General features: G+C 36.6%; 1 pseudogene; it reads left to right on the forward strand.

Annotated features, from left to right (window-relative positions):
- Positions 1-2,076: 2,076 nt before the first annotated feature.
- On the forward strand, positions 2,077-13,647 carry LOC108517865 (eukaryotic initiation factor 4A-I pseudogene; annotated as a pseudogene).
- Positions 13,648-15,782: the final 2,135 nt, after the last annotated feature.

The raw sequence follows: 15,782 nt of genomic DNA on the forward strand, positions 1-15,782 counted from the left end.
TCCTCACTCTTTTGCTATATTATATGCCTCTTGGTCTTCAAAGAGAACTGTAATTGAATCCGTTTAACCCAAATATGTCCCATGTGCAACTCAAAAGGCTTCTTAGTTTTGAAATTAGCAAAGTATTACAAGGATTTTGTACAGAGCTACATTTCTCATTTAAAGACGTTTTCTAGGTCTAACCTAATCCATTGACTGATGGTTTTCACATACTAATTAACAAGAATAATTTCAGTCATTTGCATTATGTGACCTCTCAAGCCCCTTTGGTCAAAAGCTTAGTTACCTCTTTTTCATTTTATCATTATTATTATTTTTAATAGAAACAGAGTCTCACTGTGTTGCCCAGTCTGGTCTTGAACACCTGGGCTCAGTCAATCCTCCCACATTGCCTCCCCAAAGTGCTGGAATTACAGGCATGAGCCACCACAACTGTCCCTTAGTTACTTCTTTTTTGTTTTTATTTTTTTGTGAAATGTTTGTGCCGTGTGCATGTGGTGGTATTGTTATTGTTGTGGTTCTGGGTGTGTGTGAAACTGTTCTTTTTTAAACAATGGAACCTTCTAAACCTGCAATAAACAGTTTCAATTACTCTACACAGTGGAAGCATTTGAAATATATTTGCGAAATTATTTATCCTAGTAACTATAATCATCCTAATGGTCTTCACATAAAGGTTATTTCATTTTATCAAACAATTATTTCTTGTTGGATCATAAGAGAAAGAATATTTTTACGTATTTTGAAGCAGTATTTGGTTTTTGGTATTTTCTCTATCAGGAAAATGTAGTCAGTGAATTATGTCATGAGTAAAAGAATGTTTGGTACCAAGCACCATCTTATTATAAATACCACTATTTTTCATTCTGCCTTGCCATTCATGGCCAAGAAGAAATTCCTTTGCCAGGAAAAATAGATAAATACAGGTGAAAACTGAAGGATAAGAACAAGGCATCTAATACAAGATATTAAAAAGTTAATAATTTGGATTCTATACACATGGAGTATGAAATAACTTTACTATAAGTTGTTAGGATTACAGCCATTAATAAAAGTTGAAAAAATTAGAGCAGTAGGAACTCTAAATTCTGAGGGGCTCCGTGTCCCAGTGTCTCTTCTCTGTCTGTACTCTCTTTCTCTGGCTAGTCTCATTTATCTCATGTCTCATGTCTTAAATGCAATCCACCAATGAGACCCTCATTAATAACAACCTCTTGCCTGAACTTCAGAAATGTACATCACCTACTTATGTGGCACTTTGACTTAATTCTAATAAGCATATCAACTTGACCTTGTCACCTACTCAGCCATTTCCCCCTGTCTTGATAAATGTTATCATCATCTGCCCAGTTATTTATCCAAATGCTTAGATGTCATTAATCCTCATTCCTTTTTTCTCTTCATTCTCACTTTTAATCTGTAGGCAAATCTGCAGGCACTTTTACTACAATATATATGCTAACAGTTCACTACTCCCCACTATCACTACTGTAGCACAAGTCTGGGTCTCTGTTTTGTTTATGCATAGATCCTTACTGGACTTCCTGCTCCAAAATCCAAATAGCATGATTTTCCAAAAATTCAAAATTGATAATGATGTCTTCTTGCTTAGAACCTTCAATAGCTTTCTATTTCACTTATAATACACACTTCTTATGATGACCAGCCTCTAAAGGATCTGGCCCCTACCTGCCTCTCTGATTACACATTATATCACTTTTACTTTGCTCACTGCAGCCACATTGACCTTTTTCCAGGTTATTGAGTGTATCAGGTCGGTTTTGCAGTGGTTGATTTCTCTTGTCATCTCCACATGGATAATTCCATGATAAAATTAAAATATCAGTTTAAATTTAAGTCCCTCCTATAGCCAGCTTTATTTACATAGTTTGGAGGTGTCCAATGATTACTTTTTGGTTAAATTACCCTCTTTCATTTTTATCATAATATGTACCACTACTTAAAAGTATCTTATTTATGCATTTATTTCTTTCTTTTCTGTCTCCCCTTGTATGGAATAACACATTGTCCTTTTTTGGGCCAATATAATTGTGATAGAATCTTACCAATTCAAGAATGTCAGGTATGGAGGGTATTTTGAAAGTCCACACCTCTACTTTCTTCATCTATAAAGGATGAGGAAATTCCCTTTAACTATCTCACTGGGTTGTTGTGTGTAACAAAACAGATAAGAAAGATAAAAATAGTGTTGAATAACAAAACTTCTATACAATGAAAAATATTATTATTCTCATTAGGTATGGACCTGGGTAACATCACAGATAATGGGAAGACTTTTCCTATTAGAATATTTTATGATAAACTCAGAACTGTAGAACTCTGTGTCCATCATCACTTAATAATTTATCTAAACTATTACATATATTGCTTTTTGAAACTTTTTTTACCCCTATAGCCAGTTGACCTCAAGTCAATGCTTAGAATCACCACTCAAATGGTAACCCTTAAAGATGTTGAAATGACTCAACATATTCTATGAGGCATGATCTCACTGAAAGATAAGGCAGTCAAGAGCTTGTTTTCCTGTGCTTTCTCTCTCAAATATGTCTTCACAATCAACCTCACACTGATAAGAAATACCCAGCTCCAACAAAGAGCACATGGAGACAGCTACTGTCCTTAAACATCATCTTCCTCTACATAAATGAGTAAAAACCTCACAAACACAAATAATAATGAAGCTGTCATGTCAGCAATAGGACTTTTGTAGACTGATTTCTACAACGAAATCTAGGCAATTAACCTGTCAACTATTTTTCAGATCTCTCTTATTCTAACATAGATTGAGTAATTTCAGACAGTTGGAATTGGTTCTTAACATTGACCTCCATAAGCTGAAATTCCAAGAATGTGAAACAGCTGCCATTTACAGAGATAAGCCTATAAAGTTTTATAAAGCTATAAAGCTGAGAGATTTCAACGTCAAAAAAATTGGTCTGCTATTAGCAACAATTTAAAAGTTCTGAGCTTTATTAAGTAAACTGAAGAATAAGACATAAATAGAGAATACAAACATAATAATCACCATACTTAGCCTAGCCTTGTGGCCATCGATGATCTTGGATATATTCTACATAATGATATCTGTGTATAAGGAAAAAGTAGTAATATATATATTCCTGCCACACATATTATTTCGTAAGCACATTAGATATATTCTTTGTTTAGATTATCTTATCTCCCATACTTAGAAGTCAAGTGCCAAACTTTTCCTTGCTCTATTCTTCATATTTGTTTCCAAAATTACACTAAGATTACTTAGAATTTTTGACTTCCTGCAATGCATTTTTTAAATCCGCCACACAAATCACTTTAAAATAAAGATAATAATGAAAGAAAGTTGGCGCCACAACTGAGCCCTCAGTATGTGACAAGTATAAATCAGTGGGGACAGTAGTCAGAGCAGCTTTATAAGCACAAATCACGTGCTGACCTTGCATTCCCTCAATTCTATTTCTGCTACTTCCAGTTCCTATTTGAAAGAATTCAAAATCCTGCAGTTGCGCCAGTGTTTATTTTGGTGGTTGGCAATCAAGTAAAATACATTTAACAAGGAAAACGAAAAGTGAGTCTTGTATTATTGGCTCAACTATTCAATCTTGCAAAGATGTATTATATTTTTCTTTGAACAGCCTTGAATGTTTTGGTTTGGTTTTGAAAAAGGGAGAAAAAAAAATAGGAAGCCCCAAATATTAGTAAGGAGTTTTATTTCAAAATCCTAAAATTTAGAGATTGAACAAGCTATGAAATGTATAGGAAGAAAAAATAATAATTAGTTGAAATCTTAGTTCTATACATAGTGGATTAATTATAAAAGTTTCTCCAATTACTTCCTTTGTGGTACACATACCCTTTGAATGTGAGTTTTCATAATGCAACCTCTCACACCTGCAAGTGTGTGGTGGAGTCTTGACCCAGTTCTCAAAAATGTACTGGCCTTGTGACTTGCTCTGTCCTATAGAATGCAGCAGATGTGATGCTAGCCCAATTTCAAGTTAAGACCTGAAGAGGTCTCATCTAATTCTGCCCATTCTTTTAAAACCTTACTAGTGCCAACGCCATGTGCAAAAGTTCATACTAGCATGACAGAGAATGAGAAACCTAGTAGCAGGCAACCTTATTGTCCTCAGCCAAGCAAAGCCACCTTGCTTCCCCTAATGCTGGAGAAAGCACATATTCATTGACTGCTCAATTTAGAAGTACAAAAGGACATATCTGAAGGGTCATCGCAAGGTTCAGAATTCCTCATGGGCTGACCAAGGCTTCTGCTGCAGGAGCATCACACACAGTTCAACTCTGACTAATCCTACTCCTTCCACTTCCTTCCAGGTGTTGTTCTTGAGAGCACTCCCTTATATACACCAAGTAAATGCAAATCTCTATTTTTGCATATGATTTCTAGAACACAGGAAGACAAACTTAGATGCCAAGAGTAGACTTAAAAAAGAGACTATAAAGAGAAATTCGCATCTGTATAATTGGCCAGATGGCTGATAGGTGGAGCACAGATAGCTCCCAGTAGGAAGTACTAGTGCAATTGTTAAACTTTCATTGATGGAAGGAAGTGCATGAATGAGTGCAGCATGATTTCAAAGTTCACAGAAGGTAATAACTATAAGGCTCATAAAATGGATTGATTTTTGCTGGACACTCAATATTTTAGAAAATGAAAACAAAAGCTGAATGTGATTAATTCATTCATTTATAGCTAAGTGTGAGAGTCATAAGGCATTTTAACAGCACATAAAGAGATCCTCATTTCCTAGAGTCATAAGGCAGAAATAGTTGAGGATAAAGCCCACAATTTCATTATAAGAATAGCAGAGCTAAAAGGAAGGCTGTATCCAGGTGCAGTGGTGTGGGCCTGTCATTTCAGCTACTCAGAAGGCTGAGGCACAAGAATTGCTTGAACCTGGGAGGTGGAGGTTGAAGTGAATGGATAACATGCCATTGTACTCCAGCCTGGGTGATGGAGTGAGACTCTTTCTCAAATATAAAATAAAATACAAATAAAAGAAAGGTTGAATTCTCAAAATCAGCAAGTCTGTGAAGTCATGTCAGTGTCCTTATTCAAGAGGAGGAAGACTTTACAAGTTGATATGGGGATAGAAGGGCCAATGCCTTGAAAATTGTGAGTCCCCAGATTTTTCCGAACACTCTGGGCCTGCAGAAATGCTACACTCTTCCCACATGAAGGCCAGCTAATGCCCCTGCACTGGGAGCTCAGCCATATCCACTTGCTTACACATTATCTATGGTTGCTGTCACATTACAACAGTAGAGTTGAATACTTGAGATGCAAAAACTCTGTCTCTCAAATCCTAATATATTTGCTGTCTGGCCAATTTTAAGAAAAACTCTTTTAATCACTGATATAGAAGACTTTGACCTTGATTCTAGGGTCCTGAAATTTCATCACACTCTCCCGTTCCAGGAGAAATGATAGAGTGCTGGCCCATTTGTGAGTCACAGTAAATTCATTGGGTAAATGGACCCCCTTGAGGGCTATTTCTTTAGGTCCAAGCATGTTTAATTGAAATGATCATATTGGCCTTTGGCATGATCATCAATGTTACTTCTCCTGTAAGGTAAGACCTAGCACAGTGAGGACACTCAAGTGGAAGCCTTGAAACTGCCCAACTATTCCTGCCTCACCAAGAGAGTGAATAAAAAGCAATATTACATCTTAAGGAGAACAACATGTATTACTGTCAGTCTTAAAGAAAGACTCTTAAAGAACTTAAATGATGTAGTTATGTTTTTTCTCAATGTATTCATGCCACCAATTTGTCTTCTATAAAATCTAAAGGAATCCTGGAAAAATTATTCTATGCAATCTCGAGGGATCCTGGAAAACATGAATAGACTATAATCTCAAGGTCATGAAGCTTGGTGCATGCATTCTTTTGATTCCTGCGTGTGACTGGTAGGCCTCCCTGGTCTCTGGAGGCAACATATTCCACATTTAAGAAAATAATTCCAACCCATTTCCTGAGTAACATGCAAGTCTCCCCGCTTTAAATGGGGCCTGGAGAAGGAATGAATCCCTATCAGGTTCAGGTTACAATGAAAGCAGCCATGGCACCTGAGCCATAATACCTACAGAGTCATGCATTTGAGGTATCTTTAGTGGTGTGAGAGATTAGAATATGCTACTCCAGAATATGAAGGATTGTTGAGCTAAAGGCAATGAAGAAGTAGTTGCAGGAAAGATTTCTGCCCTTTTCTACGTGCATAAAAGTAGGACATAGATTCACAAAGACAAAAGGTATAATGTCACTCTTCTACCAGGGAGAACAGAGGTAAAGTTCACTAAAGACAACTTTAGACCTTTATTGGCTTGTACGTGGTACCAGAAGAATCTACACTAACATGGTTTACTAATTAGCCTTTTTTTTTTTTTTTTTTTTGGAGACAGAATCTCACTCTGTCACCTAGGCTGGAGTGTAGTGGCACGATCTCAGCTCATTGCTACCTCCACCTCCCAGGTTTAAATATTCAAGCGATTCTCCTGCCTCAGCCTCCTGAGTAGCTGAGACTACAGGCATGTGTCACCCAGCTCAGCTAATTTTTGCATTTTTAGTAGAGACAGGTTTTCAGCATGTTGGCCAGGCTGGTCTTGAGCTCCTGACCTCAAGTGATCCACCTGCCTAGGCCTCTGAAAGTGCTGGGATTACAGGTGTGAGTCAGGATTCTCAATCCTGAGACAATGGCCCTGATGGAATGGAGCCCAAAGGCATCATTGAGAGTAACTGGAATGAGATTGTTGACAGATTTGTTGACATGAACCTCTAGGAGTTTCTCCTTCATGGCATCTATGCCTATGGTTTTGAGAAGCCCTCTGCCATCCAGCAGCGAGCCATTCTACCTTGTGTCAAGGGTTATGATGTGATCACTCAAGTCCAATCCGGGACTGGAGAAATGGCCACATCTGCCATATTGATTCTGCAGCAGATTGAATTAGATCTAACAGCCACCCAGACCTTGGTCCTAGCACCCAATAGAGAATTGGCTCAGCAGATACAGAAGGTGGTCATAACACCTGGAGGCTACATGAGTACCTCCTGTCAAGCCTCTATTGGGGGCACCAATGTGCGTACCGAGGTACTGAAATTGCAGATGGAAGCTCCCCATGTCATCGTGCATACCCCTGCACACATGTTTGATATGGTTAACCAGAGATACCTGTCTCCCAAATACATCAAAATGTTTGTAGTAGACAAAGCTGTTGAAATGTTAAGCCATGGATTCAGGGACCAGACCTATTGACAAACTCCAAAAGTTTAACAGCAATACCCAGGTTGTTTTGCCGTCAGCTACAATGCCTTCTTATGTGCTTGAGGTGACCAAGAAGTTCATGAGGGACCCCATTTGGATTCTTGTCAAGAAGGAAGAGTTGACCCAGGAGAGTATCCACCAATTCTACATCAACGTGGAACGAGAGAAATGGAAGCTGGACATACTATGTGACTTGTATGAAACCCTGACCATCACCCAGGCAGTCATCTTCATCAATACCCGAAGGGAGGTGGACTGACTCACTGAGAAGATGCATGCTTGCGATTTCACTGTTTCTGCTGTGCATGGAGATATGGACCAACAGGAACAACATGCGATAATTAGCTTTTGTCCGCTGTTTATTTGCCTTCCCACAAGTTGCTGCTTCTAGAGTCTCAAAGTCCTTTTCCTTTGTCTTAGTACTTATGTAAAAATTTACTGTTTTATTTTTTAAGATGCTGGATATGCAAATAGAAATTCAAAACCACCTTTTTCAAAACTACACATTCCCTGGTGTCTCACACATCTATATGAAATATACACGCTAATGAACTTCTGTTTGTTTTCCTTTTGTTAATCTGCTCTTTGTTACAGTGGTCCTTTTTAACTAAGAATTTATGAGGGTAGAAGAAAAATTATTTTTCTTCCCTTACATTTGTGACAAGCCTTAGTCTCAGAACAATAAGAGAGAACCCTGGGATTCCATATCTAAGTCATACTATCTGTATCTGCATTCAGAAAGCATTTCCTAGCATGTAAAAGGGCTCTGGTAGAGACCGAGCAGCTGAACCCGGCACATCAGGTGACCTTGTGACCAGAACTACCCATCTTGCACTGTATACGTGTTATTTTCACAAGCTCCAAGGTCAAGAAGGCCTAGCAGCAATGCATTTTAAGAAGAAAGCAATATATATGGGATCAGGCACGAAGAATCTCAGAGGGTGAAATTAATCTACACAGCAGGTCTCCCAGACCATTTCATTCTTCCTTGTTGCACCTAGCATCTCTCTTTTGGTGTGGGGGAAATTTCTTATGGCCACGTGACAGAGGAGGAAAAAGGCTGAGTTTGTTTCCCAAGGGCCTCACCTTTGTAAGTGAGTTCAAACTGAAGATCAGTTGCTGTACAACAGTGCCACTCATAGATGTTGCAAAACGACTGGTGATTATACATTTACCGATCTTAGAGTGGTATAACTTGTCATCCACTTTGCATGGAAATAGAAAGTCCACGGTAGGAGTATGTACAGACACATTTACAGAAGCTAATGGTTTGATTGGTTTGATAGAGCCTTGAAGGAAAAAGATAGGAAGAACTGGGACATGCAGATGAACTTTAGAGTAATGAGAACAAAGTATGAAGATCTATGTATGACATTTTAATGCCTACCAAGGAACATTCACAAACAAGAGGCACTAACAGTGCAGATTTAACAGCAGCTTATTGACATCAGCCAGCATCACATCTATGCTCAGACACCCTTTTGCTGCAGCATAGCCTCAAGCACAGAGTAGCCTTGGTAGTAGAGCTGGAGCCATGCAGGGCCTGACAGCATGGAATCCCACTCAGTAAGGTTGATCTGGCTACTTCTCTAGTAAAATGCCCAATGCCTTAGCAACTGAGATCAACTGTCAGTCTCTAATATGACACCTTAAGATAACCCACCAGGCATTTAGTAGCAAGTTGCTACCCTTGAACTTCTGCTCTAAAAGGGACACGATTCACCTCGATTATAACTGGCACATATTTTAGTTATTGGTTTCCTTTTCCCAACCTCAAGACCTAAGCCAGTTATACCACCACAAAGTTTACTAAATATTTGAGCCATCACACAGGATTCTGCTTACAATCTCTTCAGATAAAGGTAATCATTTTACACAAATTAACATAAAAGAAGGAGAATATAACCACAAAGTCTATTGGTCTTATCACATATTATATTCCACGACGTGCCAACAACTGTCAGCCAATGGAGCAAGTAAATGGGTTTTTCTTTTTTTCAGCTGTATCAAGGTAGAATTGACAAATAAAAAATTGTATATATTTGGCCGGACGTGGTGGCTCACGCCTGTAATCCAAAAACTTTGAGAGGCAGAGGCGGGCAGGTCACGAGGTCAGGAGATTGAGACCATCCTGGCCAACATGGTGAAACCTGTCTCTACCAAAAATTAGCTGGGCATGGTAGCACATGCCTGTAATCCCAGCTACTTGGGAGGCTGAGGCAGAAGGATGGCTTGAACCCAGGAGGCAGAGGTTTCAGTGAGCCGAGATCTTGCCACTGCACTCTAGTCTGGGGACAGAGGGAGACCCTGTGTCAAAAAAAAAAAAAAAAAAATTGTATATCTTAAAGGTGTACAATTAGTACTTCTGGGTTATTTAATTAATCTCATATTTTAGGATTATAAAATCTAGAATTATGTAGATGAAATAATTCAACATGGTTTTTCACAAAATTGTACATCTATATACAAAATAAACGTGAATCACACCTTGCACCACATGTAGAAATTGTAAAACATCTCCAAGGAAATGTCCAGAAAAAAAAAAACCCAGGAGATAACCTTGGGTTAAGCTTAGACTCAACATCCAGCAACATGGATCATAAAAGGAAAATTAAATATATTGGCATCCAACAAAATTAATTTAAAAAAAAAAAACAAAGAACAATTTGCTCTTTGAATGACACTGTTAAAAAAATCAAAGAAAAGGTCACAGTCTTGGAAAAAATATTTCAAAACATATATATAATGAAAGTTTGTTATTAAAATATATTTAAAATTTCACAACTCAATAAAAAAATTAAAAATGGGCAAAATATAAAGCTTTATCCAAGGAAATACGTGGACGCACATTAACATATGAAATGATACCATACATCATTTTAATTTAGGGAATGCAAATTAAGACCACAATGAGGTAGCAAACATCTGTTAGAATGGCTTTAAAACAAAACTGGCAGTATCGAGTTGCGGTGAGCATGCAGATCAATCGGAAATCTCACACAATGCTAGTGGTAATGCAAAATAACACAGCCAATTTTGAAAATGACGCAGCTACTTTTGAAAATATTTTGGTGCTTTCTCATAAAATTAAACATCCATTCAGCATACAACACAGCAATCCTACTCCTAGGTAGATGTAAAAGAGAATTGAAAGCATATGTTTGTATAAATATCTATATACCCATGCTTATACCAGTTTTGCTCCTAATTACCCAAATTAAAGCCAAATGTCCATCAATAAGGAAAAGATTTATACAAATTATGGTACATCTATACAATGGAATAAGAAGCAGCAATGCAGCAACATTAATGATTCACAAATGTATTAGACTAATTGAAATAAATCAGAAGCAAATGGTAGTACATACAGTATGATTTCACTCATATGACATTTTGGAAAAGGCAAAACTATATGGACAGAAAATAGACCATTGTTTGTTAAGGGCTGGATATGGGAGAAAGAATTGACCACAAAATTGCATGAGGGAATTTTTTAGATGATGGAAATGTTCTATATCTTAAATGTAATGACCATTTCTTGACTACATGCATTTATCACAATGCATAGAACTGTACAACCAAAAGGAATAAATTTGTCTATGAGTAAATTATATCCCAATACAAATAATTTATTTAGTAGCACAAGAAGAACTTAAGACAGTTTCTGGCACAAGTAAGTGTCCAAGCAACACTAGCTGCCATTGTTATCATCATCACCATTATTGAAATGAGAGAAACAGTTTTAATAAGTGAATAGTAACTTACAATAATAATAAGTTACAGTTTTTATAATATAGGATGAGACAGTAATATAAATTTATTCAATTTCTTAGTCAAATATTTAAATGGTCAAATGAATAAGAGTATAAAAAGCACAAATAATCTAAATCTCAAATCTGCATTTAGAAATAACAGTGAATATTACGTAGTTTTACAGTATTCTAACTAAATTTTCAAAACAGATTAAAAGTGTCTGTACATGCATTTTATTCATGCAATGTTTATTGACCATTTACCATGTGTAAATCCTATGCTATGCCCTGAGACTATTAGTGCTATGACCCTGAACTGAACCTATTAGTTTAAAAATTATCAATAATAACTTTACTCTTACATAATTTAGTGTATTGTATAATCAAACATGTAAAAGCAGTTAAGTCAAAAATATTCAGAAAGAAAACCAAGGTCAAACTGAAGACTGAATGTATGTTTATAATTTTAAAGGATAATTTTCTGTGCTATATAGTTGGTAGAAGTCAAGTCAACTGGAACAATTGAAGATAAAGTATGTATGTAAATACTGGTCAAGTTAGGAAAAACACTAATGAAAAAGTTTAATGGAAAGTTGGGATCTAGTTATGTTTGAATAAAGAATGTTTCAGTTACTATGGCTACATTACAAATTATCTCAAATCTAGTATTTCAAAAAAAAAATACTATTTTACTAGTATTGGATTCTAGTAAATGACTGTCATGGATTCTGAGGTTCAGCATGGCTTGCCTCTGTTCCACAATACCTAGGGTTATACTTGGAAAGGCTTGCTGGCTGGAGGCTGGAATCTTCAGAAGGCATCTTTGCTCACATGTGTGGTTGTTGATGCAGGTTTTTGGCTGAAACCTAAACCGACGTGTGGATTAGAACTCCCAAAGTGGCCTCTTCTTGTCTAATTCATGTCTTAATAATAGTTGTAAACTCAGTAATAGCTTTTCTAAAACCCCAATTTAAAAATGGGCAAAACATGTTAGTTTATTTAGAAGTATTTTTACTTAGAAGTCTATTTAGAGGGACCTACACCCCTGGCTCATGATTGGGAAGAACACTCTGAAGGCTGAATATCTGCATTGAACTTGATGGAGTAAGGATAAATTGTACTCTCCACTGACATCTAGAGGAAGTGCTTCTGGAGAGAAAGATTTGGACTTCTTTCTAGTGTGATGGCTGACAGCAAACGTCCTCAGAGAACAAAGTGAAAATGGCTAGCATTTTTTATAACCAGACCTTGGAAATGTCATGGCGTCATTTTAGCTTATTCTATTGGTTGAAGTAGTCACAAAAATCAACTCTGCTGCAACAGGTGGGGTTGGGGATGGCAGCACATCACCGTGGGCAATGGAAGGAGAATCAAGACCACATTAACAAGGGCATGAAGGACAGGCCATTTTGGAAGATGCCATCTTTCATAAAACCTGAGTATTTGTCATCGGATTATATGAATATTGATGTAATCAGCAATTGGTGAGTCCCCTTTTGGAAATACAGTAATTGACATCAGAGCTAAGTGAACGTTACAAAAGTGGCCTTAAATATTTAGATCCCCAGCTTAGTCAAGAGTCTCATTAATCATGTTCATTCTATAGGAAAGTCGGCCATTAATATTCAGGTCATATAAGCAAAAGCAGATATTCATAGATAGCCAGAAATGCACTGTTTAGCAGACATGCATTCATAACATGATGTGCTAAGCACTAACTACACCTAGTAAAGACATCATGTTTTCCATATAAAACTACTATATTAAGTACTCTGCTAGCATGAGTATTTTCTTTTACCACACAATGACCTGTATTTTACTTTTGGAGAAATTTTTTCTCAGCTTACAAAATGTTAGTTGGATATTTACCACTTTTATTAACTTCATGGAAGTCCAGCTCGACTAATATGCCTTTTGAAGAATGAGCTAAGATGAGGCATTTGATCAATTTCTTACCGCTATTGTTTCCCTTGACATTATTTTTATGGGATGGTATTAAACATCACAAAATATCAGTTTACAACGACTGGAAAATCCCCTTCCCTTAATAGTGAAGAAGGGTAAAATCTTCCAAAGAGTATTACATATCTCCAAGCACAATATACCTTGATAGATACACAGCATGCCTTTTCCTTAATATAGACAAAATTCGCATATTGTGGCAATAAAATAGGAATGCCAAATGTCTCTTTTGCCAGTATCCTTTCTTGAGGTGGCTACAGTCCCATTCCCGTTTCTCTTTGAAAGAACTAAGTTCAACGTGCACCTAATAGAGTGGTGGTTACTCATTAAATCTGTTTTATATTCCAGAGTGTTGAAGGAGTGGGGAGAGAGTAGTTTTGGCTGATGGGATGTTGGTAGAAAAAATGGTAAGTTATTTCATTAAAGATCCTTCTTCTCTTGTTCGATATCCAAATGCAGAGGATTTGTAGAAGACTCCAGGACTCCAGATGACTCTGAAATACTTAGCAACAGTGGAAGATACTACCTAAGAGGAGCTTGGAGCTTTGGCTCACCACAGGGAAGAGCACCGCTGAAGGCTGACTATATCTGCACTGAACTTGATGGAGCAAGAATAAATTTTACTCTCCACTGACATCTAGGGGGTTGTCTTTGATCCTAGGCCTGTGCTAATGCTTTCTACTGCTTTATTTCTAAATGGGATCACTTAAGGATAAGGAACTTTGGATTGCTACAGAGCCATAAATTACAAATTCCAACCAGTTGACAGACTGAGCATGATCAGCAATTGCCACCATGATCAATATAGCTGGTTTTGTGAGACAGAAGGTAAAGTCTGAACAAGTTTATAGCCTCAGTGCAAGTAGCTGAAGAACAAAACCACTAACTCCATGTGAAAAAGGGTATCAAGGTTTTTTAAAAACAATAAAAAATGACAGTGTTGTAGACTTAGTTACGCATCATATAAAATCCTCCCAGACCTACCAGCTTATGTATTCATCCTGTCTTTGATCTTGGCCCTTGCCTATTTTCTAAGGGACAGACATAACGATAACTCAGGGACTTCCCAGGTCCAGACTACTCTCCCTACTCTACCACCAGTAGAAGTTTGGCAGCCTCACATGGTCACACTGGACCATGTGAAGGTTATCTGCTTCTTCTGGCTGCCCAGACTGACCAAATGACACATCCTCGATGTGAAATGTGAATGAGTCAATGCTCCATGGGGCACACTTATACCAATGAGAAACAGAATATGAGATTTTTCTCTTTCCACAAAATCTTAGAAACAAAATAAGAAAAAATAGTTCACCTAAATTAAGCAAATATTTTCTTATAAAGCACCCACATTTTCTTGCAAATAAATACATTAACCTGGAGAAATGTCACTAACATATAAAATGAACTTCTCAATTAATAAAGGCCAATTTTGATGTATTTCTAGCACTTTCAAGCTAGAAATAACGTGAATAGTTTTAAACTGAAGTGTTTCACACTTTAGTTTTACAGTTTTACAGTTCTGGTAAATATTTGGCTTTTATGCTTTTAAGTTACTATTGTAACCCTGAAGCCATATTTTGATTTAATCCTGAAAGATTTCAAGAAGAAATCATGGATTACAAAACTTGTATAGAGTAACTCTTTTGTGTTAAGCAAATAAATGCAATGTTAAAAAATTCTGCATTGGACAAAAGTAAAGCAGTTCAGCTTACTCAAATAAAACAAGCTGAATGATGATCAGTGTATTCTTCTATATGTTATTATATCCTCAACCTCACCAGACTTTTGTCTGATAGTCACAACAGTGTGTCCTAAACTTCGTATTATCAGTTTTCATGTTTGTTTTCACTACAACTGACCATAAACACTTCAAGTTAGAGACTGTTATTGATACTATTTCTCTTTTTAATTATTAATGTTATGTGAAGTAACTGGTATATAGTAGGGAATCAGTAAAGATTAGAGTAATTAACTTAAGAGGAAAATACACATTTGAAGCTAAAATAAAATACTCAGAAAGGAAGTATTATGGGAGATATATTAAGGACTTGACATTTCATTGATTAAGATTTCTTTTTTTCTTCGTTGTGTAGTATCAAAGATCTTGCAAAAATTACAGGGATATCGACAGAGAAGAACATATTTAGAAACATCACATAATGATTCCAAAATATTATCTTTACTTTTAAGATTTTTTTTAAACTCTGTGAACATAAACCTCCATGGGAAAGGATCAACTAAAGGATAGAAACTTTGGATTGCTACAGAGCCCCATAAATACAAATCCAACCAGTTACAGACGAGCTTTGAAAAAAAAGAAAAATGCAAACCTCAAAAGTTTAAAATGTAAACATGTTGCCCAAAATCATTAAAAAGTCAGTTTGCATGATACTCTCAAGGCTGTTTTTTAAAAAGGCTATTTGTTAAGTAAAGACAGTATTGTTCACCCTTTGAAGCTGATTCCCAAGGAGAAGAGGTGCCCTTCTGTTACTCGCTATGAAAATAAAAATGAAAATGAAAATATAAGGTTTTATTTCATGCTTAGAGTTGTCCTAGGCCTGTGCTAATGCTTTCTACTGCTTTATTTCTAAAATTTTGTATATAGCTATAGGAAATCTTTTTTTTTCTTCCCTTAAGACTTTAATGCCTGGTTATCACACTACTGTAGAATTACTTCTCTATGAGGACTTCATCAGTAGGATTTAGTAGGCAATTCAAGAAGATAGCAAGCAATGAAAAGATTTGGAATTTTTCTGGCTATGAGATAAT

This window comes from Rhinopithecus bieti, unplaced genomic scaffold (genome assembly GCF_001698545.2).
Source record: "Rhinopithecus bieti isolate Rb0 unplaced genomic scaffold, ASM169854v2 scaffold_1295, whole genome shotgun sequence".
NCBI classification, from domain to species: Eukaryota; Metazoa; Chordata; class Mammalia; order Primates; family Cercopithecidae; genus Rhinopithecus; species Rhinopithecus bieti.